Here is a 26,365-nt window from a genome sequence, read left to right on the forward strand (position 1 = left end):
TAGTAAGGAAAATACATCATGGTTTTATCCACAAAAGCAAAACCACCAGTCTACAGCTCACTGCCCTCCCAGCTACCCCAGCAATGGAACTAGTTGCAAGGGCACACAGAGTTTCCCAAAAGCGTACTGTGCTGAGCACAGGGGTACTCGAGCACAAACAACGTATTTGCTCAACATCAGCTGCTCAAGACTAAAGCAGTGATGCTTTTAGTGCTGCTGGGAGAAGGGCTGAGCTGCTGTGACACCACCAGTGGGTAGCAGCACCGTGCAGAACTCCTGAACATAACCAGCATGCCCTGCTTGAGGAGTGGGAGCACTATGGACCAGATATTCCTGTATCTTCAGTGACTCACTCCGTGCAGCAGCTTTAGCAAGGGAGGTCCAGGCAGCTGCAGTGCTGCCAGCTCTCATGACACATCACACTTTTGTAGTCACTGAGCTGGTGCAAATTGATTCTTGTTCCCTCTTTTTAACATAAAATGAAATTTGTCTCTCAGAGGAGGAGATTTTTTGGGTAAGAAGAAACAGTTCAAAAATTAACTTTGGTCACAGAAAGCAAAATTTTAATTTGCAGTTCAAAGCTACCTATTAGTGAATGGTACCCAGAGGAGAAAAATCATGCAGCTGTCTGAAAGGAGTCCAAAATTCAAATAAAATGTTTCCAGGTAAGCTAGCCAAATTTATCATAATTGCTCTTGGGTGAGCAGACCAAAGCCTGTAATTTGTCGACAGCATCCTACAGCTATGTGTGTAATCATATAAATACTGTAGGCCTGGACTGAAATTTACTTTTCAATAATTGATATAAATAAATAAGACAAAACATTAGGGTTTGGGTTTGGTTTTTTTAATTAGAAAACACATAATTTCCTCATTCAGAAAGATAATTTCTTTGAAATTTAAACATGCAGAAGCTCCATTATCAACAGCAGCAATGCTGCCTTTGTAAGCTCTTTTAAAAAATACTTGTGTGTGCTAGACACATAAAATATCTTTCCAAAAACAAATTATGCCACTGGGAATTGGCTGTCTAAAGATCTTTGAGGATTTGGGGTATAAGGCTGGATTTTCGAAGCCTCAGGTCTTAGGCCTCATTTTTAAGGGTAAGATTCTAACACAAACAGTTGAAAGGTTTCTTTTTTAAAGTTCTATGTTTAGTTTTCTAACTCACTTCTATCTCCTTAAAGAGTTGCATCGTAGTGGTGCTCAGGCTACGGCTACACACCTTACTTCCCCTTTATTACTTTATTAATTACAAAATAATTAACTGAGGTTTCCCATGCAGGGAAGGGGCTCTTAGCTCTCATTACTCAGGAGCTGACAGGGGCTGGCACACAGCATGGGCAGTTGCCAAGTCAGTGCATCTTTTCAGCTCTGTGGACCCCTTTTCAACACACAAAACTCTTCTTCTGCTCCCCTAAATGGGTTATCAGGTCTCTACAGGGAGGAAATCACAGCCTGTATCGGCTCATGGGCAGTTTTCCTCCCTCATCCTGTTGCACAGACCACGAAACACACGTGTCAAAGCTGAGTACAGCAAAATAAAATAAACAAAAACAAAATAAAGAAATTCACATGGCAGCATGGAGCTTCCCTACAGCATGTCCTTCTAGCACAGGGAACAACTGGACCACAGCAAGGAGAGAAAATCTGGACTGCTTGACTGTGCATTTATCAAAAACCCAATCAAAGAGATTTACAGTTGTTTGTTGAAAATTAAATTATTCTTGAAGGAGTAATATAACAGCAGGTGACCCCCTTGCCCATGGCCATGTTTTATTCAGACTGTCCAGTTTTCTAAGGGGGATTTATTGAATTTTCTAGTTTCACAGAGTTTGTCTCATTTGATTTTGTTCTAAATCCTAAAAAAGCAGTACCTGGAGTCCTGAGGTGGGGTAATGGGAGTTTCTGCTGTTCATCCAGCTTTGATGAACACTGACTAGTTTCATTTACATACTGCAATGGTAGCACTTCAGCCAGCATTATATCCAGGAGAGCTGATTGGCAGGCATTTGAAATGAAGGATTATCTTGTGGTCGAGGCAGAAGAACAGGGCTCGAGAGACCTGATTTCCATTCTTTGATCAGTCACACAAATCCTGCATGACACTGGGCAAGCCAATTAATAGCTCTGCGCCTGTGTTCTTTAGCAAAATTGAGGGTATGAATGTTTTCTTTTTAATTTCAGTTTTCTCCAAACAGAGGGGCAGCTCTGCAAATTATTTTTTATTGATTGCTATAGTAAGGACCTCATTTCTGTTGTGCTCCTCGGTGTTTCCAAAATTCAAAACAAAAAATCCTTTTATACTATCATGATTTGTTTTCATATGAATACTGAAAAGTAACCAAGTTCTCTTCTATATAAATTTGGCTTAGGAGTTTCATCACTAGTTTTCATTATTATAATTTGCTACTATTTACCTGGCAATGATTCCAGGCCTCAGAAAACACTTGAGAGAATTATTTTACAAATGCAGTCTGTAGAAATGTGCTCTGGGTGTGGGTGAGAGATTGTGTTTATGCATCAAAGTAATAGTAGTAGTTTTGCTGCAGCCATGATGGTCAAAATATGTAAGCAAATCAAGTTTTCTTTTATCCCTTACTAGCACTGATGCCTAAAGAAACCACCTGGAACAGAGGCTGGACAGAGTTAAAGGAATAAAGTAGGTATTTATTAAATAGGCCTTCAAAGGACACACCTTGGGCAGTACAAGAGCCCAGCCAAGGCTCCACACAAGATGGACAATGGATCACAGGTTTTCACACTTTTATAAGTTTTGGTCCATTCACATATTGGGGTTTATTGTCCAATTACAGCTTCAGGTTATGAAGTCCCATCCTCCCAGATTGCTCTCCTCAATTCACTGCTGTTTGTACCTTTTGGGTCTGAAGCTGCAATGGTGTCCTTGTTTCTCAGGCTGAAAAAGCATTGTTTTGCCTAAGCTGTGAGGCAAACTTGCTAACACTTTATATGAAGTTCAGAGTCACACACTAAGGCAGTACAGAATCTGGAAAATATGAAAGCTGAAACTTAAGGGATGAGCACAAGTAGGGTGCCAAACACACAAGGCCAGTGCTCACGTTGTGAGTTCTGAAGTACTGAGGAAAATTCAGAGATGCAGCCTCCTGCTCTCCTATCCTCTTCTCCCTCCCCAAAAAAGGCCAGCATTGGCGCTAATTTACCAGCAAATGGGCAGATACAAGTCCCTGTCAAACACTGCATCTGTGCACCTAACATAAACATATGAATAGCCATTACAGAGGTCAGAAGAAGAGTTTGTTCTCATTTTCCCATCCCCACACTGCAGCTGACAGCTCAGCACTTGAGCTGCAGTGATGGACAGTAACTGCACCAGACTTTCCTTTCAACTTCACTTATACAAGATACTGATTATTTGGACAGATAAACATGAAAATGGAATAATTTACTTCTATGCCTCTCACAGTATAAGTCTCCATTTAATGCAGCTCAGCTACTGAGAAGAAAATCTATTTTTATTCTAATTTTCTGCATGCCTACAGGGGAGAATCATTGTTGCAGTTATGATTTAATAAACAACAACTTGGACCTGGACCAGGTTAATAGGTGAGCACCAGACATAACAAGAGAACAGGCATAAGAACTTCTTTTTTTCAGTCTTAGAAAAAAGGTAAATAAAACAGGACATCAAACAACATGTTCTGTTCTTCCTGGCTTACTTGTAATGACATAGCACAACTCCAGATTTGCATCTGGAGCCATACATTTGCTCAGCTTTTCGTACCTGTCATTGAACACCTGGCTCTTTTTAGGAGGGGATATCACAGCCCATCTGCTCTTCTTTCCAAAAGTATTTCAGAGGTGCAAGCCACCTACCTATAGAAAATTTTACTAATGCAAAAGAAACCAAGCTATTGCTATTTGATGTGAACTTGTGGTCAGTCTTCATTATTAGATTTCAGGCTAATTTGACAATGACCTTTTGCCTGATGTTGTTAATTTTGTTTCCTGTAGTTTTTCATTAAAGGAAGATAATGAAAATACAAGCTCCTTGGTGTAAATCATTAAAGACTCTGACTAGCAGTGCGATAGCAAAAAGTATATTCTTCTTCGGTTCTTGTTCATATTTTGAAGTACCCTTATAAAATCATGAAAGACTCACTAGCCTGCAAAAATAAAAATAAAGAAGTCTTCATAAGACACCATACTGTATTCCATGAGAAGCCCCTGCCAATATTGCCACTGGCAAAATTCACAAAGAGTAGTAGTCTTTAAAAAGATTCCCTAATGAGAACAGTGTGTGCAAACAGAGAGGCGCTGTGTATCTGGAAAGCCCATGCTGTTAGCCAGGACTAAACTGCCCCAGAAGTTCATGCTGGGTATGCATGAAATTTTTTGGTCACGAGAAGAAGATAATCTTCCCTACCAGCTTTTTGAAATGCTTTTGCTGAAAAAGAGGGTGTTGGGTGGGTGACTTATTAAGGATTCATTTCTGTGTGCCCTTTAATACACTGCAGTTTAGCCTGATTTTCCGGCAAATGCATTTCACAGGAGTGCCTCATAAGCAATCTGTACACACATTAGCTGGGAAATTGCAATGGTCTCAAAACTGAAGTAGTTTTATACTGCATTGTCACTGTCAGATTTGCTTTAAAGGCCAGATCTTTCTTTGGCAATGCCAGAAATAGTGAGTGTTCTCACTTATATTATTCACTTGGAAAAAGTGAGCTTTATTGCAGTCTGTGCTTCTCTTTTGAGCAGAACCAGCTTTTGTCTATTCTCTAGACTGGGGAGTACTTTTTCTGTGTTACTTTATTTCTCAGTAAAGTAGCAAGGGATTTGGATTGAGTGGGAAATTTGAGTGGAACAATTCTGTTGGTGCTCAGCTGTAAAGTTTCAGCTGTCCAACTAGTCTGCTTATTCCAACTCCTCCTAAAGGTAAAAACCTAAGCTGAAAAAATAACCCTGAAAGAAAAGTGTCAAGGCTGATTAATGTAGCTAACAGTTTACCAAAAATCAAATAATTTAATTATTTAGCTTTTTCAGACTTCTAGTTGCCTATAGCAATTGGACAAGTACCTTGAATACTGCAAGAGAAGTGGGTTAACCTGAGCACACAGCAAGACATAAATAAATGAAGTTTACTTGCATAATAACCTTAAGCTCTCCTCCTCCAACATGCTAAACTTCCCATTCTGAATTTGTATTTGAATTCTGTATCTGTAAATATCTCACATCTCTAGTGTAATTTTATCAAATAACTGCAATCACAAAATTCTTCAATATTTATAGGAAAACAACAGATCTAGAGATCATTGGCACTTCCAGTTTTGCCAGTAACCTGGATATTGCCTTGAAATTTAATAAAACCACAGTGGGTTAGCAGTGGCTGAAGACCTAACAAACTGTGAAGTAAGAAACTGGACCCTGTGGCATAATAGGTATTTCATTCCCTGTTCCTAGATACCCAGAACAATGCCAATTATTTTTAAAAATCCTCTCCACAGATGTTGTAAACAGAAAGTAACACAGATATTTGTGACTTCTTAAATATAGTCCCTGCAAAAATCTAGACCTTCCTTCTTGATTTTCACACCCTACTTAGTTAGGCAAGGCTTTGTTGAAATCTGTGGCAGTTTTGACTGAATAAGGGCAGAGGGATTTGATCCCATGATAATAATACAAAAATCTGAATTCCAAACAAGGTGTACACCAGGGAGACTCACAGAAATTCCTTGTAAAAGGAGCTTATCATCTTTTTTTTTAGCAGAAGAACAATGTGGCAGAGAAACAGACTGTCAGACACTTTCAGAATCAGTGTTTCCAGCAAAACAAATATTCATTTTATACAGTGGAGTACAAAGCTATGAATCATGTTGTATGTGAAGTGCAAAAATCAAGAAAAGGTAATGAATATAGACAGTTACATGTTGTAATCTCAACCTTCTACCAGTTCTACTCAAATTCAGTACTTGAACTAACTCCCAGATTAGTTCCTTCTGCAACAGTCTAACTTTCTTTTTAGAGAACAAGGGATTTCTAGTTAAATAACACATCTCCATTATATCCTTATTAGCTATGATTTCTTTAGTTCTATCTGACTTCAAGTATTAGAGCAGTTACAAATGACACAAAGCAAGCAAGAAAGCATTTCAATAACTGATCAAAGCTCTGTGGTCCTCCAGCTCCATTGCCTTATCACCAGTAACTAGTGGTTGCTGTGACAAGGAAAGGCACAAAACCCCCTGATTACTGAACAACGAGAGAAAGGCTCTCTCCCTTTTGACAGAGACAAGGCAATAAATCTATTTTGTAGGCTGCATTGACAATCAGGTGGAAGCAAGTGACAAAGGCCACAATCAAGGCAGGTCAAGATGAGCGAGTAAAAAAAGATTGAAAAACCCGTCAGTTCCAAGTGTGAAATGAATGGGAATGCAGTCCAGAGTCATCAAAATAGGGATCAGAACAGCAGGGTAGGCTCAAAGAAATGAGTGGGAAGAGTATAAACAGGATCATGTGAGTAAAGACTGTGCACCCACTGCCATTTAATGGGTGCCTGGTGGTGAAACCCAGGCCTGGGCAGAGTAGCCCCCAAGTAGCTGCTGCCAGTGGGGAGTTAAACTCCTGAAAGCTCATACCTTATTTAAAAAAGTCCTGTAATTCTCTGTGGTATTTTCCACAGCAAAATAACATGCTGAGGGTTTTGTGTTCAGGTTTTTGGTTTTTGTTAAAGGAAATTATCTTGCTGACATCTCACTGACATTAAAAGTCTGACCTGAAAGCATTCCTGCATGAGGACCCTACAGCAGCAGGCAGAGGAGACCAAAGCCAGGCTGCTGGTCCCACACCAGCTCCTCAGTGTCATCCATAGGGGCACCTCAAATGCACTCAAAGACTCTCTGAGAATTCACAGATAGGTAACACAAATCCAGATCTCATGGCAGTGACAGAGACAGCTGTTTGTAAAATCAGGGTTATAAACCAAACACAGTTTTTAGGATGAAATCTTGTTTTCTTCTTGATCAAGCGTTAAAGCATTTGTCAAGCATTACATGAAAGTATCAGTGGTGTTCCTGAGACTGCTGAAATCTTTGCAGGGGTTAGGCTATGCAGGAGGTGCCAAATCAGGATTGGAGTTTTAATCTTTAATTACTAAGGAAAGACAAATAATATAGTAAATTTTTCTTCTTTGTGAATGAGTGTGCACACAGACATTTCCCTTCTGGTTAGTAAATATCACACCCTGACTTTGGGCCATCATTTACCATATGATGTGTGAGAACATTTTGTTGCTCTCTTTAAGGTTTTATTCCTGTTTAGAAGAAAATGGAGTTTAGTTGTGAGCAGTGTGGCACTACTGACAAATCTGCTAAGCCAAGTGCTTTGTTCTTCATGAGCAAGTAAAATTAAGTAAGCTGTGCAGTGAGTGCTGCAGACTGAGGCCCTGAATAGATGTTTGTTAGGAATGTTCATTTGAGCTTTTGGAGGCATTTCTACCAGTGGCTGCCCGAATGATTCATAGACTCTTTTCTAATCTCTCCCACCTGCAAGTCAACAATCCGTCTGGCTGGCGGCAAACAAAAGCATAAATCTTGTAAGTAGCCCAGATTTTGCATTCCTTGCTTTGCTCTGAAATTGAAGATGCTTTAAGCCACATTTTTTAAACATTCTGGAAAGCACTAACCACCCATGACATACTAAATAATCACTGGGAAAAAATTTTAGAGCCCAAACCCCACCTTCAGAAACTATAATTAAAAGTTCTGTTTTGTTTGGTGCAAGGCATGCTGAACATCAGTCAGAAGTGAAGCCAGTGGACTGAGAGGAGTACAGAGGCTCAGAATTAATGCCTAATGTTATGAGTAGACAGAAATTTCTTCATGAAACAGCTTTGCAAGTTTATTTGTAAGATATCCTTTAAACCTATAAACTCTGTAAAGAATCCCTCACTTCTGATGGACTTTGAAACCAGTGGATAGGTTTTTGTACTGCCCATTAATAGCTCACTCAGGTGGTGTCCAAGGCTCACCACAGAGCCACAGGAACTGTGGATTTCATGGGTTTCTCCTGGCTTTCTGGTAACTGTTCTGCTCCAGAGCTGCCTTGGCTGGAAGCAATGTTTGCTTTAGGAGAGCTTCACAGGTCTCCTCTGCACTTCTGGCACAGATGAGCAGCACAGGATTCCTCCAGATACCCATTTCATTCCACCCAGAATCCACCAGGGAAAAATGGGGTGTCAGGCTGTTCATTTGTGTGGGTTCCCAAAACCACAGATTTTTCATGTCAGCACACCCTGTGGATCAGAGACTCAGTGATTCAGACAGGTCAGCTGGTGAGCAGCAACATTTTCTGGTCTGCAGGCACATCACCCTCACCTAAAGGGAGCCCATCCGTACACACTGACCATCCTGAAACAACATTTTACAAACTTGCATTCCAGCAGCACAGAAGATGCTGCTTCCTTGCAAATCAGAGCCAGGTACATGAAAGAATGATCATTTCTGGTGAAGAATCTCAGCATTTCAGTTTCTGAAATGTTACACAACAAATAATAATCATGGCCTTTCTTGAAGGACAGTTAGGTAACACATTCATTAAAGCTTAGTTGTAAGGAACCTCTCAGAGATCAAAGACTTCATCTGCAGCACTCTATTCTTGCAAAAGTGACATTCAAGACCTCTGGATATTTTTAAATATCATGTTTACTATTTTTCCACACAGCAAAGGAAGAAAATGTGCACAACAGTACACATTACTGCTTCACTACATCTTCTTTTCAGTGATCCCAAGATAAAAATTCATATTAAAAAAATACATGAGGCTATGTACACAGATTTAACAAGTGTAAAAAATTATAAAGAATCATATTAAAGTGTGCAGCCAACATCTGACACCACAGCAAGGATTTCCTTTGAAATCCAAAGGCTTCAAATTCAAACACCTCAGCCGGTTTCAAAGGAGACTAATGTCATTACACGCCAGCTTCACTGATCCTCTTCTTGTGGCCTTCATCTACCCCACCCTGAGTAGCAGCAGCATTTTTTTCTTCCAAAATAGCTCATTTGCTGATGAAACTTAAAGGCCTGCATATGGTATGGATTGATAATGCACATTTGGTAATGAATCCACTTCCACTGCTGGCAGCGCTGTGGGACAAATCTGCTAGAGAGGACAAATGTAACTTCTCAATTGGGATATCCACCTGTCATAGGAAAGAAGACTGAACACATGTGAGAGAGAGAATTTTGTGGACCAGTTCAGCTCTTACTGTCCTTTCCCTGTCACATAACCATGGCAGCACAGGGAAAGAGGCATCTACCCCACTGCAGTTCTCACTTCTCCCTCTAACCAGTCAGACAATGAGGACAAAAAGCTCACCAACATTTTCCATCTTTCTCATATTCAGGGGAATAAAAAGGATCAGTAATGAAGGGTAGCCTCTTCCCAGTTTATCGAGGACTGTGGATGCAGGACCTATTCCAAGTTATCAATTGTCAGCCCTCTCTGCTTGCTATGAATGAAGCTCTTGAACAAAAAACCCAGAAGGACAGAAAACAAAGAGATTTTTAAAAATAAAAGCAGTCTGTATAAGCCACAGAACCAAACACAAACAGCACAAGGGGACTTGACAGCTCTGTAACTAATGAGGTCCCTGGTACTTTTTGGGCTGGTTGGCTCGTCAGGGACAAGAGGGACCTGGTAGTTCCACCAGGGCCAGTGACACAGGAAAAGGACACAGAGGAAAAAAAATAATGGGATTAAGAGATAACAAAGCCAGGGGCTTAGAAAAAGACCTTTAACAACATGGCCATTAGATTAGAAATCTAGAAGCTGCTCTAGGCAGCACTTGAACAACTCATAATAGGAAGAAAAAGTAATATAAAGGGAAGACAAAGCCTTTTGAATAACGTGAGTATTTTCTTTCCATTCCTGAAACAGACAAAAATAATGTCTGTGGCTGTTTTCCTGCTAGCTGGAGTCATATCCTTTCCTTGTAATATGCATAAATAGTTTATTGTGGTTGGTTCCATTTTTCCCAGAAAGTATAACAGATCAGCATCCCATTTTTCTTGGTGAAGGAAAAACACAAAGCAAAGAAATACAGTGGCCCCACAGTGTTAATAATCTGAGGAGATAAGATAAAGGGTGAGAGAAAATAATTATCATTTATGAGGGAGAAAAGAGGGAGTGGGCACACGCCTAGCTGCAGTTGTGACTGCAGGTGGTGAGGTGTACACACTGTTCTGCCTGGTGCTACCTGGAGAGAAACAGAGCAGTGAATCCATACCTTTGATTAGCCCATCTTAACACAGGCACAAAATGCTGAAAGAAAATAAAACTTCCCTGAAATCACACACGTGAGACTGGAGGTTATCCTCTGTAGAAATATTGAAAGTAAAATGAAATGCCTTGGAGCACACTGCGACAGTCTGGAAAAAATAAACGCACACAAATGGGGGTTAATCTGGAAATTATTTTTCTATGCAGATTTGTTTTTCACTGGAAGAAATTTACCAGGTTTTAAAAATTTGTTTCAGCTACACAGAAAACATTTCACAAACAGGAGGACTAATTTTTCATTTCCTGTCCTGAGGGCACTTAACTCAAAACCCCAAAATTCACAACCAATTTATCTTTCACAGGTGCCTGAAAACATAGCATGCCTTAGCACTTTGGTGCCTGCTGGCTCTTCCAGCAATTCAAAAACTATCCAAGGAAAAAGCATTTTTTGCCAGAAATAACACTCCAAGGAATCAATTAGTTCATTTTCTCTTGGGTAATGCCACTACTTCCTCCTAGATTCTATCATTCACAGGATAGCTTGAGGGGAGCCCACACTGCAGAAACCACAACTCCAACAACACTGGTCAAACAGCCCATAACTACTCTGTTTCTCTTATCTTCCAGAACACAATGCAGTGGCAATAACATGTCCAAAGCACCACAGGCACTGCCATCCCTGCCTTGCAGCACTGACTGCTTGTCTCTCTAAAGCCATCCCTACAGGACATTTCATTATCAGTACTGTATCAAAGCAGTGGAATGAAACCAGAACATGTTCTTCAGAGCCTTCAGGATTTTTTCAGAATAAAGTTAAATTTAAAGATCTCTGGTCCTCTTTCACGCAAATGACTCCTGTTAGAGTAAAGCAGCTGTTTGCATTACAGTCCACAGAAAGTGCATATGTGCCTGTATATCTTATGAATACCAGCAGGAAAACTAACAACAGAAAATAAAACAGAGCAATAAAAGCTTTTGAGAAAGGTGGGAATGGAAATCCTGGCTGAGAAGATACAGGCTATACAAATAAACTGAAGAAACACATTTCTCTTTCTTGTCAGACTAGCCAAAGGAGAACAGAGAAATAATCCCAACATATTTGAGATGCACTAAATGCGTTCCCATGCCAAACATACACTCAATGTTAGCAGAATTCAGGCTGCACACTAGGAATACAGACAAAGAAAGGTACATTATAGTTTCCTGTATACATCCCATACACATTCTTTTTTTTCCCCAACACAGATCTTTTCAGTAGTTTCCTCCCACTAGCTTTAGACATTTTCTTGAATAGTCTGTGTTGGAAATATATTCAGTCCTAGCTTCCTCCATGGTCGGAGGAAAGTCTTTGGCTTTCCCAGAGTAAGATTAAGCTCTGCAGACAGCTATGAAGATTATGAAGGAAACCTGAGACAGGTATGTCTGCATCTCAAAGGCAAATAGAGACAGTGGGCAGAGCATGACATCCTCACTATCCCAATAAGAACACTTGTCTTCTGGCTTCCCCCTCCCTGTATCAACATCCCGGGATGCAGGGAGAGAGGCTGGTGCACACCTAGGTCTTGCTTGAGAAAAGAGCCTGCTTTCTCCCTGACCCACATGTTCATCCTACGCACCTAACCTGAATCTAGGGTAAGCACCAGGACTTGGGCAGTCAAAACTGAGCCTTTACATCTAACCTGTATTTAGAGTGGCACCACGCCACTCCCATTGACACCTATTTTGTCTGCCTTAGGTAAGGATCTGTACCCACACCCATGTAAAAAAACAAAAATTGAAAGGATTATATGCATACACAATGGAAAAAACACAGTAAAATACGTAAATAAAGAATTTCAAATTCTATTTTAAACCCTGTGCGAATTTCTCTGATCTTCTCTCCCCCTCACCTTTTTCCCCTGTTAGCACAATTGAAGGCAGAACAGAGAAACACAACAAAAAATTTCAAGTGTGTCATTTTAGCTGCCTGAAGCACTTTTAACTTACTCTGCTTATGGTACAGCTAAAATAGAATTTGATAATGCCATGCAGTCTATCGTTGTAGGTTGCACTAAAGGATTAATTGAAGGTTTATGCTGCAGAGTGCTATGCTATTCTTATAAACAAAACCCTGTTACCTCAGTTACTGAGGCTGTAAGTTTTTGAATTCAGTGATTTGCATTTTTCATACACTTCAAGTGACTAAGAAGGTAGGGTTGGAGCAAGATTTAGGGGACTGTTATGCCGGAATCACTTATTTTACATTTAATGGTAGATTATTTATAGCCTTCTATTAAAAAAAGTGAAGCAAAACAAAAATTAGAACTAAAACTGAAGAACAAAAGCCAAGCCAGTGTCAATGCTGTGTTTGTTTTATTCTCCTCCATCTCCTTCCCTTCATCTTACACAGACCTCCTGGCAACCTTTCTTATCTGAATTCACAAAATAGGCTCCCTCTTATCACTTTCAATTTCAATTTCTTTAAGATTTGTTTTACCAGCAGTGTTCACTATATGTTAATCAACCAAGCTGGTGGAAGAGAGAACTTCTCTGCTTTCATTGCAGCTTTCATGCCTCTTCATGCAGAACCTTAGCTTTTTCTCTTTCAATTGATGAACGTGAACACTCTTAAAGATGGGATATTCTTATTCTGAGAGTTTACACCAGGCTGAAAACATCACCAGCACTGAGCAGATCCTAATTATAGAGGTTATCAGTGAATGCTGTTCAGAAATCTCCTGAAATCAAATGTGATTCTACATTCATAGTTATTAGTCAAAAACTTTGGAAAAGTCTGAATCCTTCATTGTTGCTTTAGCTGTTGCCTTATTTGACTGCATATGCAACTCAAAGAAGAGAACAGGCCCAATAGAATATTTGTACTTCTGCCTATGACAGAGACACAGAGAAAGTAAAAAAAATATAAATAATTTTGTATGACAAATTGTAAATCAATTCTATTACATGTGTTTGAAAACATGTATTCCATTTCAACACTTTTGATCCAGGACAAGTTTGTCAAATTGCGAGTAAATTTAATTTGATGCACACTTCTGGAGATGGAAAGGAAAATATACAAAGTTCTTTGGATTATGCAGTATTTTCCCACCAATGACTTCACAGTTCTGCTTCTGTGACTGCTTTGGGATAATGACAGCTGGAGTAACACAGCTTAAGACTGTGTAGCATAGTCATAGAAAGCATAGTGTATGGAGGTATTTTCAAAAAAATAGAGATTCCATAGGATTCTGTAATAACCAGACAAAATCCTGATGTGGGGAGACCTATAGAGTAGCCCATGAGACAGGGGTGTGATCTGCTGCCAGACAGGCTGGGAAAGGTGAGCCAGCTCAACCAGGCTTGCCACAAGGAGCAAGACTGTGTTCCTCCAAGCCCAAGTTTGCCTGCAGAGGGGCTCACTTGTCTCAGAAATTCAGCAATTGCTCACCAGATTAGTTCTAGAGGATGCAGGTGGAGAGGTGCTAAGCTACCACAGCAGTACTTGACACTGGGGCAGCTGCACTTGTGAAGAACCTTAACTATGTCCTGACCTCCACAGAACTTTACATTTCGCCTCTCCTTCTACCAGGCAGCAGAAGCAAGTTGTGGAACCAGCCTTCAGCTTGTAAAAAAGAACATCATTCCATTCATTTTGTCAGAGCAGTATTAAGCCCGAGAATACAGCTGTCCTCCTGCCAGCCTGTCACTAGCAATCATCTTTTGCTAAGGAAAATATCATTTTATATTGTTCAAGGTTCTCCAAATAAAACAAATGTTATTCTGTAAAAAGAAATTCCATCAATGATTAAATAAAACCTGAACTGCATAGTTACAATCTTGTCACTACTCTATAGAAAAATGGAGCACGAACGCCTGCCTGAAGTTTATTGTATAAATCCAGTGCAGTGAGGATTTCCTACCACAGAGGCATTTTCCTGGACACATAGCAATTCTTCACAGGAAAGGCCTGCCCTGATACCTGGCAGATACATCAGAGAATTTTCTGATAAACCTTGAGTTTAGGACTGCCACCAACTCAGTGTGCTGTGTTAGTGATAAAGGTGCTGGCAATGCTAGTCATAATTTTCAAGACTTTTCTTCTTCATAATTAATATCCAGAGAAAGGGAAGGAAGAACAATGAGAATTTCTGGGAATTTGAGAATTACTTTCAGAGCACCACTAGAAAATTAATGAAAAATACATCCTTGGACATTCATGGCTCCCAATACCATTGTCTCTCTTCACTGTGAGGAAGATCATCAGACCTTAGGAAGTTTGGATATGGAAGGATAAAAACTAGTTATAAAATCTCATGTAATGGGTAAGTGTGACTTGACTCAGTGCCACAGAGGCTGATTCAACTGGTAAAGTGTGCTGGGATTAAGTGTTTTTCACTACTCCTGGCTGATGTGAGGAAAGAAAGTAAAAATTTTAGTTTAAAAATAATGGAAGGTCAAGAGTGATGTAAAGTAGAAGGGTGAACAGTCTATAGTAAATTGAAGTGGGGAAATGCAAAACTCAAAATATACTGGTCAGGCTAATAGCATTGTGTAGATAAGTGAGTCAGACAATTAAATATATAAAAATAATGAAACAGGGAGAGATTATGAAATAAGAAAGCTGAAAGGATTTTAATTTTATTTATTTTCAGAGGCGTTGTGATAAATGCCCCTTCGTTTTAAGCTGGGAGTAATTATCGCCATTATTAAGCAAAATGAATGTCAGCAAAAAAAAATAAAAATAATCAGATTATATACCAGCGCAGTCTATGAGTATATTTTGAATAATGTAACCCAAAGGAAATTATACCAACACAATGGAATGAAAATTAATTTCAATCAGTGTCTATATTTTTGGTTGCTTATGCTACAGAAAGGAACAGGCTTGCTACAGGTGTGGAAAAGATAAAGTTGAGAAAATTGAGGGATATGAAATTGCTAACAACTTTAAAAAACACCAAAAGCACCCTATTTAAATCATACCAAGGAGAACAGAGATGGATGCAGAGGAGATCCATGACAAAAGCATGGAAGTTTTGTATTTCCAGGAGTTTCAGCTTTTTTAACTAATACAAAGGGCAATAATGATGGTAACACAAGATGCTCTCAATACAAAGCATTTTGTAGAAAGAAGCTGATGTTAAACACAGAATATTCTTTAGAAAAGCAGTAGATAGATATCAAGTTACAACACTCCATAGTACTGTGGGCCAACTAAAAACAAGGAAATGAAAGTTGTGTGTTAAAACCATTCCAAGGAGGAGGAAACAGACAAGCTGGAGCTGTCAGAATTCGTTAGATACTGGAAAGTAAAGTATGTACCTCCTAACAAAAATCAGGTCAGATCACCCTAATGCCTCCTCTCTTCTAATAGTCTCAGTAAAATCCAATTAATGAACAATTTTTTATGAAAAATACTTTTCATGCTATCCATTCTCAGACTGTAAGCAACTGAGAGAGGTAATAATTCATATGAAATCTGATTATTTTTCTAATTAATATAGTGTGTTCTTCAGCTTTGAATTTACTAATGGCATAAGTAATAAATAGTAAATAATATTCTAAATAGGAATGGAAATAATATTTTCAGTTTGCTGATCCTGTAGTACCAAAATTATCTTTAATGTATTCTGCAGTTATATTATAAAGGTTGAAGACTATTGAAGTAAATTGAGCAATTCTTTCATGCTTAAATTCGTAGACTGTTTCCAGCATTCCGTTATTATTTTCAGGTCAAAATGACATGTCAATCAATGTATTCAAAACAAGACTAAAGTCATCTGTCAAGCTGGTTAATTCCAGTATAATGCCATAGTTTATGTTCAGAGCAATATTATGGAATAGACAATAGCTATTGTAAAGATATTTGAGCTTTATAGAGCCAATTCACGACAACCTTACTGAATAAATACAAAACCCTTTTTCATAAATCTCCAATAAGATTAAGCTCAAATGACTTTTGCTGAAATATGATTTTGAAAACAGAAAAAGAAGCCAAAGGTTTAGAATATAAGAATTAGAGAGGGAAAATAGAGTTATGAAGCATGAAACCTGTCAAAGCCACCCTGAATTTAAGTGCTCATGGTACAGTGTCAGATTAAAGAATGGTAGGATTAAACAGAAACAAAATACTCTTTCCCTCAGAAGACCCTAAAACTGATGTTCTGCAGGTCTGTCTAGGCAGTGGACAGGCAAGATGTTTAATGAAAGAAATGTCTCCATTCTTTTATACAGCTTCCTTGTAGCAGAAATTTTTGTTCAGACATTTTGTAGTTCTCACAGTTTGAAATGGCCAGAGATGTCATTGCACAAGTTTGGGAGATCATCAATGCAGTTATCTTTATCCTCTGGTCACAGCCAAAAAAATCATGTGTGTAGTGGCTTTGCACAAGTTTTATGCTCTGCTTCAAATTTCTCCCATGCTAAATATATCACACAAACCATTACTCTGAGGTAATTCCCCTCTATGCTTTTCCACTTTCTTATGAAGGTGTCAAACAGGATGACAAATATTTTCATATTTAACCCTTTGAAGACCTTTATAAACCTGATGAGTAAAAAGGCTGTATCTTATTTCTTTTTATGGTCTAAAAGTAATTGCAATTAAAAATTACAAAACACAATTATTATCTGAAGGATATGGCTGGTCTTCCTTCTGAACTAAAAGATAGTTCATCATCATGCCTTGCTTGTGCTCAAGATGGCATGTAAATCATGAGGAAATAAGCAATAGAGTCACTCCCTCTTACTCATATCTGGCTATTATAGTTCATCCTTATCTCAACTGCTGGAGCACCCTTGCAATTAGCTGAGCATGATCTTTCTGCAGACCAGTCCCTGTCCCAGACACTTTACTGTTTAAATGACCAAGACAAAGAGAAGCAGATAAAAGTGTGCCTTATGCTCAGAATGAATAATCCAATAGTGGCAAATATAATTTTGACTCCATGCTATATTTCTGGTTTTGCTTGTATGAATCAAATGATCGTATCAGGATGCCTTGCTCAGGGTAGGAGATCACGTGTGAATATTGGGGGAGAAGCTGGGGCAAAGAGCCCACGGACACAAGTGGTATCATGCTGAGTGTGGTTAGTACAAGAGAAACCCAGGAGAAACCTGGGCAATGTCAGCATTGTCACTGCTGATACTGTGCCACATCTCGTTGACTTCTTGCAGTTTCTGCACATAGACTAGAAATTTTGACTGCTAAAATGATAACAGAAGCTCCAGGGTTTGCAGTCTGAATTTATTCATCTCTTCACAAGCCCAGCAGAAAAAAAAGTAAATAATTGCAGAAAAGGTTAGGCAAGGGCTCACTCTTCTCTCCACCAACAAAGTACCTGCATGTCTGTAGAAGGACTTCAGCAGTCTCCACTTTGACAAAGTGAGATATGGCCATTTGCAGAATCTGTCCCTGGAAAGGAGGTTTCCTCTGCAGTGGTACTGTAGGAGTTTCCCTCATTGTAACACAGCACAGGGGGCATATCCCACTCCCAAAACATGCCAGCCTGATACAATGGGGAGATCTCTCTCAAGAGGACAAGCAAGTAAATTTTTCATAGTTTATTACTCTGGCACAATTTTCAAAAATACTGGTAATGGTAACTAAGGCAGCAGTGGCTAAAGCCTCCCTATAAAATAAAAAGTGAACAAGCAAACCAGGTTTGATTCCTCTGACAAGACACATTACATGTTGTAGTAGACTTTCTGGTCATGCCTGGACATAAACAGTGCCTTCCTAACCATGAAAAAATGCAAATTCCACATAGGGAGAATGGTATTCAAGTGCCTGCTGTTATTTTTCCTTCCACTTTTCAGACTGAACATACTGCATCAACAGAATACTATAGGAAGTAGAAAGATTACAAAGCAGTTTTGTATAGACCTGCTTTGTGAATCTGGTCCTCTTCTTCCTATTAAATAAGAGTCATGATGATTCTGTTTGGCAAGATGATTTTTCTTGTACATTTTAAACTCATTAAATTTAATGAATGTATTAAAGGTCAGAGGCATAAAGGAAGCATTTACCACTACAGCACAATGTGAAAAATCTGAAAAATATCAGCTATAATGAACACAGGCAAGAAACCTCTAATGACACTGTATTATTTTAGGCTGTCTCTCCACAATTTAAGCTGTGTATTTTGCTGAAAGTGCAGTTTAAAAAAGTCTAAAACAAGGACACAAGGCACACATTGCAACTAAACATTATTAGAAGAAATAATTCAAATTTCCAGAGTAAGAAGTACCACTAGCAAACAGTAAGAGAAATAAGAAAGGGAATGTGAATACATATTACTGCAAAATTGCTTTCTTTTATTGCTTTCTAATCATGACTTCTAACATAATATGCAAAGACAAAAAAGTTACGTTGAGAATATTAAAATGACTCATCTTTTAAAAAAAAGAAAATGAAGAGAGAGTGAGACAGAGAGAGAAAAATCTGTGACACATTGGAGGATTTGTTTGAGCTGATGAATGTGACCCAGCATGGTCCTTCAGGGCGTTTGCATGAAATTCCAGTCTTCAGTTTCAATGCAGATCTGGTTATCCTCTCTGCTGTGCTTTGCTCTTCTGTAGAATTTGACCTCCATAGGAGAGGATGTAACCAAATTTTTTGCATAGAACAAGACTAGCTAAAATGTAGAATTCCAGTGAACATCCCCTAGTTAGGATAGCCACCTGATGGCAAACTTTCTGCTGCTCAGTGGGGACATCAAGGCTAGTGACAAGTGAGCACTGTACTACACAATGGGAATGCCAATCCTCTAAAGAGACCAACTTGATGAGAAGACAACAGGAAACAGCTGAAAGAAGTTAACTGGGAAATAAAAAGATATAAAGTTTTCCTTTTTAACACTGGGGCAGGCAGGGAAAGAACAGAAAGGAGGAGAAATTAATGTTTCGGGGAAGAATGTATATGCAGGAAGGGACTTGGGCATGGCTGGTGTCTCCACTGCTGAGGTCGAAATCCCAACCCAGCTCCAAAGGACTCTGGAATGCTGGATGCTCAATGGATGAGGAAAATGGTAACAGTGAAAGAAAAGGACCTTTACTATCTCACTCTGAAATACACACTCTAGCAGAATTCCTAGAATTACTTCTGAAAATGAAACAAAGGCCTTCCATTAACCACTCTTATAAAGTCAGACTTTTCCTGCTAAGAGCAAATAAAACAGATTTAATCCTCAGTGTGAGGCGAAGCACCATTTTTATCTTCTTGATTCTTCTTAGAACCAATTCTTTCATTCTTCCTCACAGAACAGTCAAGGCTTTCTTCCCTCATCAACTCCTACTCTTTCAAAATACTTCTTCCCATCATAAAATAAGTTCAGATATTTTTAAAACATAGCATCTAACAATAGAACAACTGCAGAGAGAAAAATGGCAGAAAATTATGAAGATAATATTTTCAGAAGATTATTTCTGAAACCTTGAGATCTTGATTTAGAAAGGGAACATTTTTCTTTGCTCATTAAAAATATTCCACATTTGAAACCACTGAAAGAAGACAGAAGTAAAAATCCCATCTGGGATACTTAAAAATTTTATATACCCCAAACCAGCATACGCCTATTGCCATCTGAGTGATGCAATCATCTCTTTAACCATAACTGATTGTAACTTAAGCACACGTAAACCTCCTAACAAGTTTTAAACCAGCAAATTAAGAAGATACATAAAAGAGGATTAATATACAAAGCATCCTGGACTCTGTGTGACTTCTGTCTGAGGCCTCCTCAAACTTGCTGAGTAATATCCATATTTTTGATACAAACTATATACTTCTATGTAATTGAACAAGTGGACACATATGGTCTTTCTCCCTGTACCACACCGTGAAGTACTTTTACTGAGAATAAAAAGCTTCTTTTATTCTCAGAGGAGTGAGAATGAGTGAAGACTGAAGAACTCAATTAATAAGGCTCTCTTGTTTTAATTAAACTAATTAATTTAATTAAACAAAATTAATTAATGTTAAATTTTAAACATTAATAATTTAATTAATATTAATAATATTAATTAAAAACAAGTTCACTATCATTCTGAACCTTAATACTAACAAGGAAAAGAACAAAACTTAGTTCTAAAAATGAGATACAGCATCAACACTTCTCATGTTCAATGCAATTCTCAGGAACAGAGATTTATCTTACCAAATTTAAAACAGTATTTCCATTTCCTAAACCATTGTTCCCTTATTGAGGATCAATTTGTTTCCACTAGGAAAACTGCTGACATTTAAGCTCTTCAGAAGTTTTCAGAAGAGAGCCATAAGTCAAAGGATGCATGTAATCTCAGTGACTCCTGCCAACAACTTCAAAATTTGAAAAAGATAAGGAGATGTTCTAGAATACAGAAAAGGAGGGGGGGGGGTGGAGGCAGGGAGAAAAGCGTTCTGGGTTTTTGTTTCTCATTTCCAACACATATAATCTGTTCTCTGTGTAAAATATGGGGATAAGAACTTGTGTTCTTAACATCACAATATAAATACTTTTGTTCCAGTACTGGAGAATAAGACTTGGACCTCTTAGACAATAGCTAAGTAAAAGATAGTCTTTATTAACAAGATGTGATTTTTTTCCCCATGAAGATTTTAGGATTAAAAATAATATTACCTTGTATTTAATGAACTGGTTTTGAAAATATGCATCAAGAATATAAAAAAAGACCTTTCTAAGCAACTAATACAGTAAAGAATATAAAGATAAAAATTAATTGCAGAAAGAAATTTAAAATAAAAAAAAGGGAAAATACAGCCAGAAGTAATTGTAGATCTTAAGTAAGGGTGGATAGAAGGACATGTGCTGAGACAGTTATAATACTTTACTGCCTCAGACTTTTACTCAATGAGCCTTGACAAGTACAAAGCTATGAAAAGTAGCCTTATGAAGTAAGCTTCAACAGAAAGAAAATAATCATTTCCACTGCACTTTAAAGAAAATATTGATGACATCACAGGTCTCTGTGAGAAGGGCACCCCACATTTCTGTCACTGGTCCAAAAAAAAAAAAATTGCTCCAGATGTTATTATTCTCTGTTTGTTTTAAGAACAAGTACTTCTCAGTCACTTGACTTTAATAATAAATGATGAGAAACCTGAAAAAATAATTTCTGTGAATTTTCACTTCCAAGTCATTATATGCAGTAGAATAGAAGAGTACTGAAAAATAGTAAACAGTAAGAAAATGTGTTAAATACTGAGGGGGGAAAAAAAAAAGAAAATAATGAAGAATGAAGGACAGCTGAGCTGAAACCTCCTGCCTGTTCCTAGAATATTCTGTTTTTCTCAGTTAGTCTGACTACAAAGTTCAGCCTTCTTCAAAATGCTATACAGGAACAAATGGAGAATCTGTGTTGGGTTGAATTCAGTGGTATTGAACAAATAATTTGGCTCATCTGTTTTCAGAAGGTTTGTATTCAAATCATATTCCCACTTCTGGATATCAATCCCACTACGAGTTAGTTTTTTAAGTTTATTTAAATTTTTTAGTTTTTTATTTTGTTTAAATAACTAGGCAGGCAACATAAAAGACTGGAGTTACTCTCAGCCCTCAAATACACAAAATTGATTAAAATGTGTAAAGATAATAGTTAAAACACTTAGTTGTCCTCTCTTTCAAGGGCTTTAGTATTTGTAGTTGCTGAAGTTCTAACGTAGATGAGCTTACTGCTGCTGCTTGGGCTTTTGATGTGAGAGCCCATCAAGAGGCTAACAACTTGCAACAGAAGCACAGAAGTCATCAGTACCTTATAAAACATGAAAATCAATTCTGCACAGCAGGCTTGTCTAGCCAGTCCCAGGCAATACCTTTTCACTCAGAGGAGAAAGTCAGAAAAATACACTTTAAGTGGAATATTTAGAAGGACATTCCCAGTAAATAATCTCTAAAACACAAGAGGATCTACTAACAGGCTAGACATATTTTTGCCAGAACGAAACATCACCTTATGCTGTTGAAATGGTGTGTGCAGAAATCACAAGGAGGAGCTGAACATTTAATTAAAGCAGGAATGTCAGTGTGAAGAAAGTGAGAAAAGTGGCAGCAGGAATGAGGAAATTAAAGCACGCCCCTCTTTTTCATCCACAGCTTTCAGTGCTTAATGAATCCAATAAACACTTTAGATAATGAGCCATTGTTGACTAAATCAGCAGGCTTTCTAGCATGTGTTGGAGATCAGGAGACCTCATTCCCCTTGTTTACCAACAGAAATCTAAGGCACAGCAGGATTTTGGACTACATCCTTCTTTTTGCAGGCTAGTTGTAATGAAGTGGTTCCTCCACAGCACAGTCCAACCCCCATTATTCCAGATTCTGTGTATTCTCTAAGTAAATTAGCTAAATATTATTAATCAGTTTCACAGAGGAATTTCAGCAGGGAAATTAGGTGAAGTGTCAGAGGCCAAGTGGAAAAATCAGTGATTGAGCCCAAATATTTTGAATCAGGGTCCTTTAATATGAACTCTTTTTTTGTCTTTATGTTGGTAGGAGCTCTGCTGCAAGTAGATAGTTGATTTTGCTCCATAGAGAGCAAATTAAGATTTAATTCCAGTTTTGGAGACAGAAAAAAAATTTTCTTCTCCATATAAAGGAATCACAATCATACTCATTACGATCTGCTCTCCTGAACTAACTCCTGGCAATATTCTGACTCTTTTTGGCACCAAGACAAGAATAATCAAGAATCAAAGATGTTATAGATTGCAAACAGAATTGTATTTCCTATAATCACACCCCTATTTGCACTGCTCCTATGTTATTATATATGCACGTGTTTTCTGTGAACTCCTAAAGGAGTAAGCAGGGCATTTTTGGAAGTTAATAAAAACTATGTTTCTCTTATAAATAGTCTGCCTCTTGAATGCTTACATCATATGCACATAAATCATGCATCTCTGTTAATTTAGATTTATGGTCAACATGATAGTAGCCATGCTTCCAAATAGCTATAGGCACTCGCATATTATGGGCATTCTGTAGTGTTATGATAGTTGCAAAAAAATAAGAAAAAGCTTATATTATTTAAATTAATTTTTCTTTAAGAAAAATGAACATTCATCAGAGTTTAGAACTCCAAGCACAGGAATATGAGGTATTTAACCCTGTCTCATTTAAAACAGAGATCTTCATGTAAATTGGCTCAGGTGTGTGGGAAGGTCAGAGTGGCTCAAGCAGACTGAGTGGCTGAGCCTCCTTTTTTCCACATGATAAACACCCCCAAGATTCCTCAGCTGCTCCTCATAGGAGTTGTGCTCCAAGCCCTTGACCAGCTTTGTTGCCCTTCTCTGGATTGGCTCCAGCACCTCGGTGTCTTTCTTGCAGTGAGCGTTCAAGGTGTGGCCTGACTGGTGTCGAGCACTGCCATGGTCCTGCTGATGACATTATTTTTGATAAAGGTCAGGATGCCATTGGCCTTCTTGGCCACCTGGGCACACTGCTGCTGCATGCTCAGATGGCTCTTGACCAGCAGGCCCAGATCCTTTGTCACTGGGCAGCTTTCCAGCCACTCCCTCCCAACCCATGGGGAGGGCAGGCACAAGGGTAGGCAGTGACAGTGCCACCCTTCCCCTGACCAAGCACTGAGTGCTTTGCCTTCTTGCTGCCTCTGTTTCAGCAGCCTCTTAATCCAGCACAGCCTTTTGGGCAGTGGCAGAAGGGACAGGAAAGGCTTCTGGCTCCTGAACGTGTCTCACTTCTTTCTTGTTTTTCAAGCTATGACCCTTGAGTAGGTGCCCCTATGAACACTGGTGACAGAGGTACCTCCAGCTTCCATCCTGCTGGTTTACAAAACCTTCTTTAGACTTTATTTTTGGTTATCCTAAAATCTTTATTTCATGGTGAATGGAGGATGTCTCCACATTTGCACTCTGTTAACATCAGGGAATCCAACACAGAACCTGTAATTTCTGAATGTTTAGCATTACCATCAAAAGAAGGCAGATAAAAGCTGGAAAGATATCATCCTGAAAAGCTTTACTGTGTTTTATATAACTTTCAACTGTTTAAACAGCTCTCCAGCATTTCTCCAGAAAATGGAGAGCTGTGTTCAACATAATGCCTATGAAACAAATCTTGCCCTGAAGAGGAGCTCATCCTTATCCAACTGAATTCTCTTAGGGCTGATATATGGGGTTGATGTTTGACAGATCGAGTTGTAGCCTTGGCACAGCCTTTTGCTGATTCTTAAACTCAGTTTTTCTACTCCAATAGAAATATGGAAACAGCATTATCCTGAATATTTAGTTTGTGGAGCACTTGTTCAGCCTCTCTGAAATGATTGTTCCCTCAACTTGTTTGCTTTGCCATTTCCTCCTTGTCTTTATTTACTGCAGACTTACTTATTTAAACTGTTTACTGGAACCAGTAGCACACATGAAACTCCTACTCCATCACCCTCCTATTTTTTGTTAAATTCATAATTCTTCTCTGTGTGTTATTTATTTAGGACTTTTAAACTCTCTTTTTAATCACTGACTCTCCAAGAAATGGCTCATGTACCCAGCCTGCTAAGTATTTCCCATCCTTTATTCAACTGGATGATTTAACCCTCACTTGCAGATTTAACTGCTGTCTTTCTGTTAAAAGGTGTGTTTCCTTCTGGGTTGTGAAAATTACTGTGTAGATTCATTATCTGAAGAAAAAAAAATCCAGAACTGAAATCACAGATTTAGGAAGAACTGCAACAAAGAGTGACAGGGGTACCAGACAATTCCTTTTCTGTTCAAAATACTTTTTAACTGTTACTACAGCAACTATTTTATTTTCTTTACTTGAAAGATAAAATGATTGTGAATAAAACGCAGAATAAGACATTTCTGGTGTCAGCTATCAGTCATTTCCCTTCTGTGGGGAAACATGGCACCACTGAACCTGCCTGGCCTGTTGTCCCAACAAAAACAATCTTCTACTCTTCTTTACACTTACAAATAGTAATTTATCTGGTATGAGCAATTACCTCACTTTTCCTGTGCACATCTGGCCTTGTACATACATGGAAGTAAGACAGAGATAAATACTGACAATAAAAAATCAGAAAGAACTCTGAAGAATGACCACTGATAATTCAAACTCTTTCCTCCAGAGATGCAGCCTCATGTGGCTTAGAATCACTGGCAGAGCCTCTGTCATGAAGAGTTATCTCCATCCTCCCAAGGCTAGTGTTCATAACAGAAGCATGCAGGTATTTAGTAAGCACAGTAGTGAATGAACCAATTCTGCTCTCTAAAGTAGCTTTATTCTCCCTAATTCTTCAATAATAAAGCCATTGTAATTGTAGTGCATTTTCTTGGAAGAACTTCAGAATTCTTAATCCTCCCCATTTTGCAGCCTTACAATAAGAAAGCAGTGCAGAGTAATAAGATATATGCTGGATAGCTTCTGCTGCAAACCCTTGACACTCCAGAAGGGAATTCACTGTCCAACTTACATAAAGAAAGAAAAACTGAATTATGTATTGAAAAAGAAGTAGTATGCATATCTCTGATTCAGGCCCTGCAAATCTCTCTTCTAGGATTAAAGGTCATATCTGAGATATAAAAAGCTCTTGACACTATTGGTAGTTCACAGATGCTTAGGAGGAATGGGACCAGCACTCAAGATGCCTCTCCAACTCCAGGCAGGTGCCCAAAGTTATCTGAGACCTGTGAGCAGGCAGCATTGTTCCATACTTAGGAATGGAAAATTCAAATACCAGTGGGATACAGGCTGCTATGATTGCTCCCTAACTGCTCCTCAAGAGGACAAATTAGTAGTGACTTTGAAAATGCAGCTATAGGACCTCCAAATTATCCAGTCATCCAACTCCTTCAAACTGCACAGAGATTGCTAATTCCTTATTCCTGTTTTCATGTTGCTGCAGTAGAGTTTGAAGGCACTGTGCTAAGGATTGGCAGAAAAACTGATACACAAACTGAGGTGCAGTATTTGAAACCTACAAAAGAGGAAATGTATGTAGAGGGGAAAGACAGGTTGGGCAATTTTTTGAAGAATGGAGTACTCTGTGTACTTGTCACCCAATGAAATGTTTGCAGGGAAGTCAACAAAGGTTATGTCGAAGTGTATGACTCGCCACAGATCAGAGTAGATATAATATAAGAAAAAACACACAATACCCTAACGTAATA

The sequence above is a fragment of the Cyanistes caeruleus genome, chromosome 1, assembly GCF_971803275.1.
Source record: "Cyanistes caeruleus chromosome 1, bCyaCae1.hap1.1, whole genome shotgun sequence".
NCBI classification, from domain to species: Eukaryota; Metazoa; Chordata; class Aves; order Passeriformes; family Paridae; genus Cyanistes; species Cyanistes caeruleus.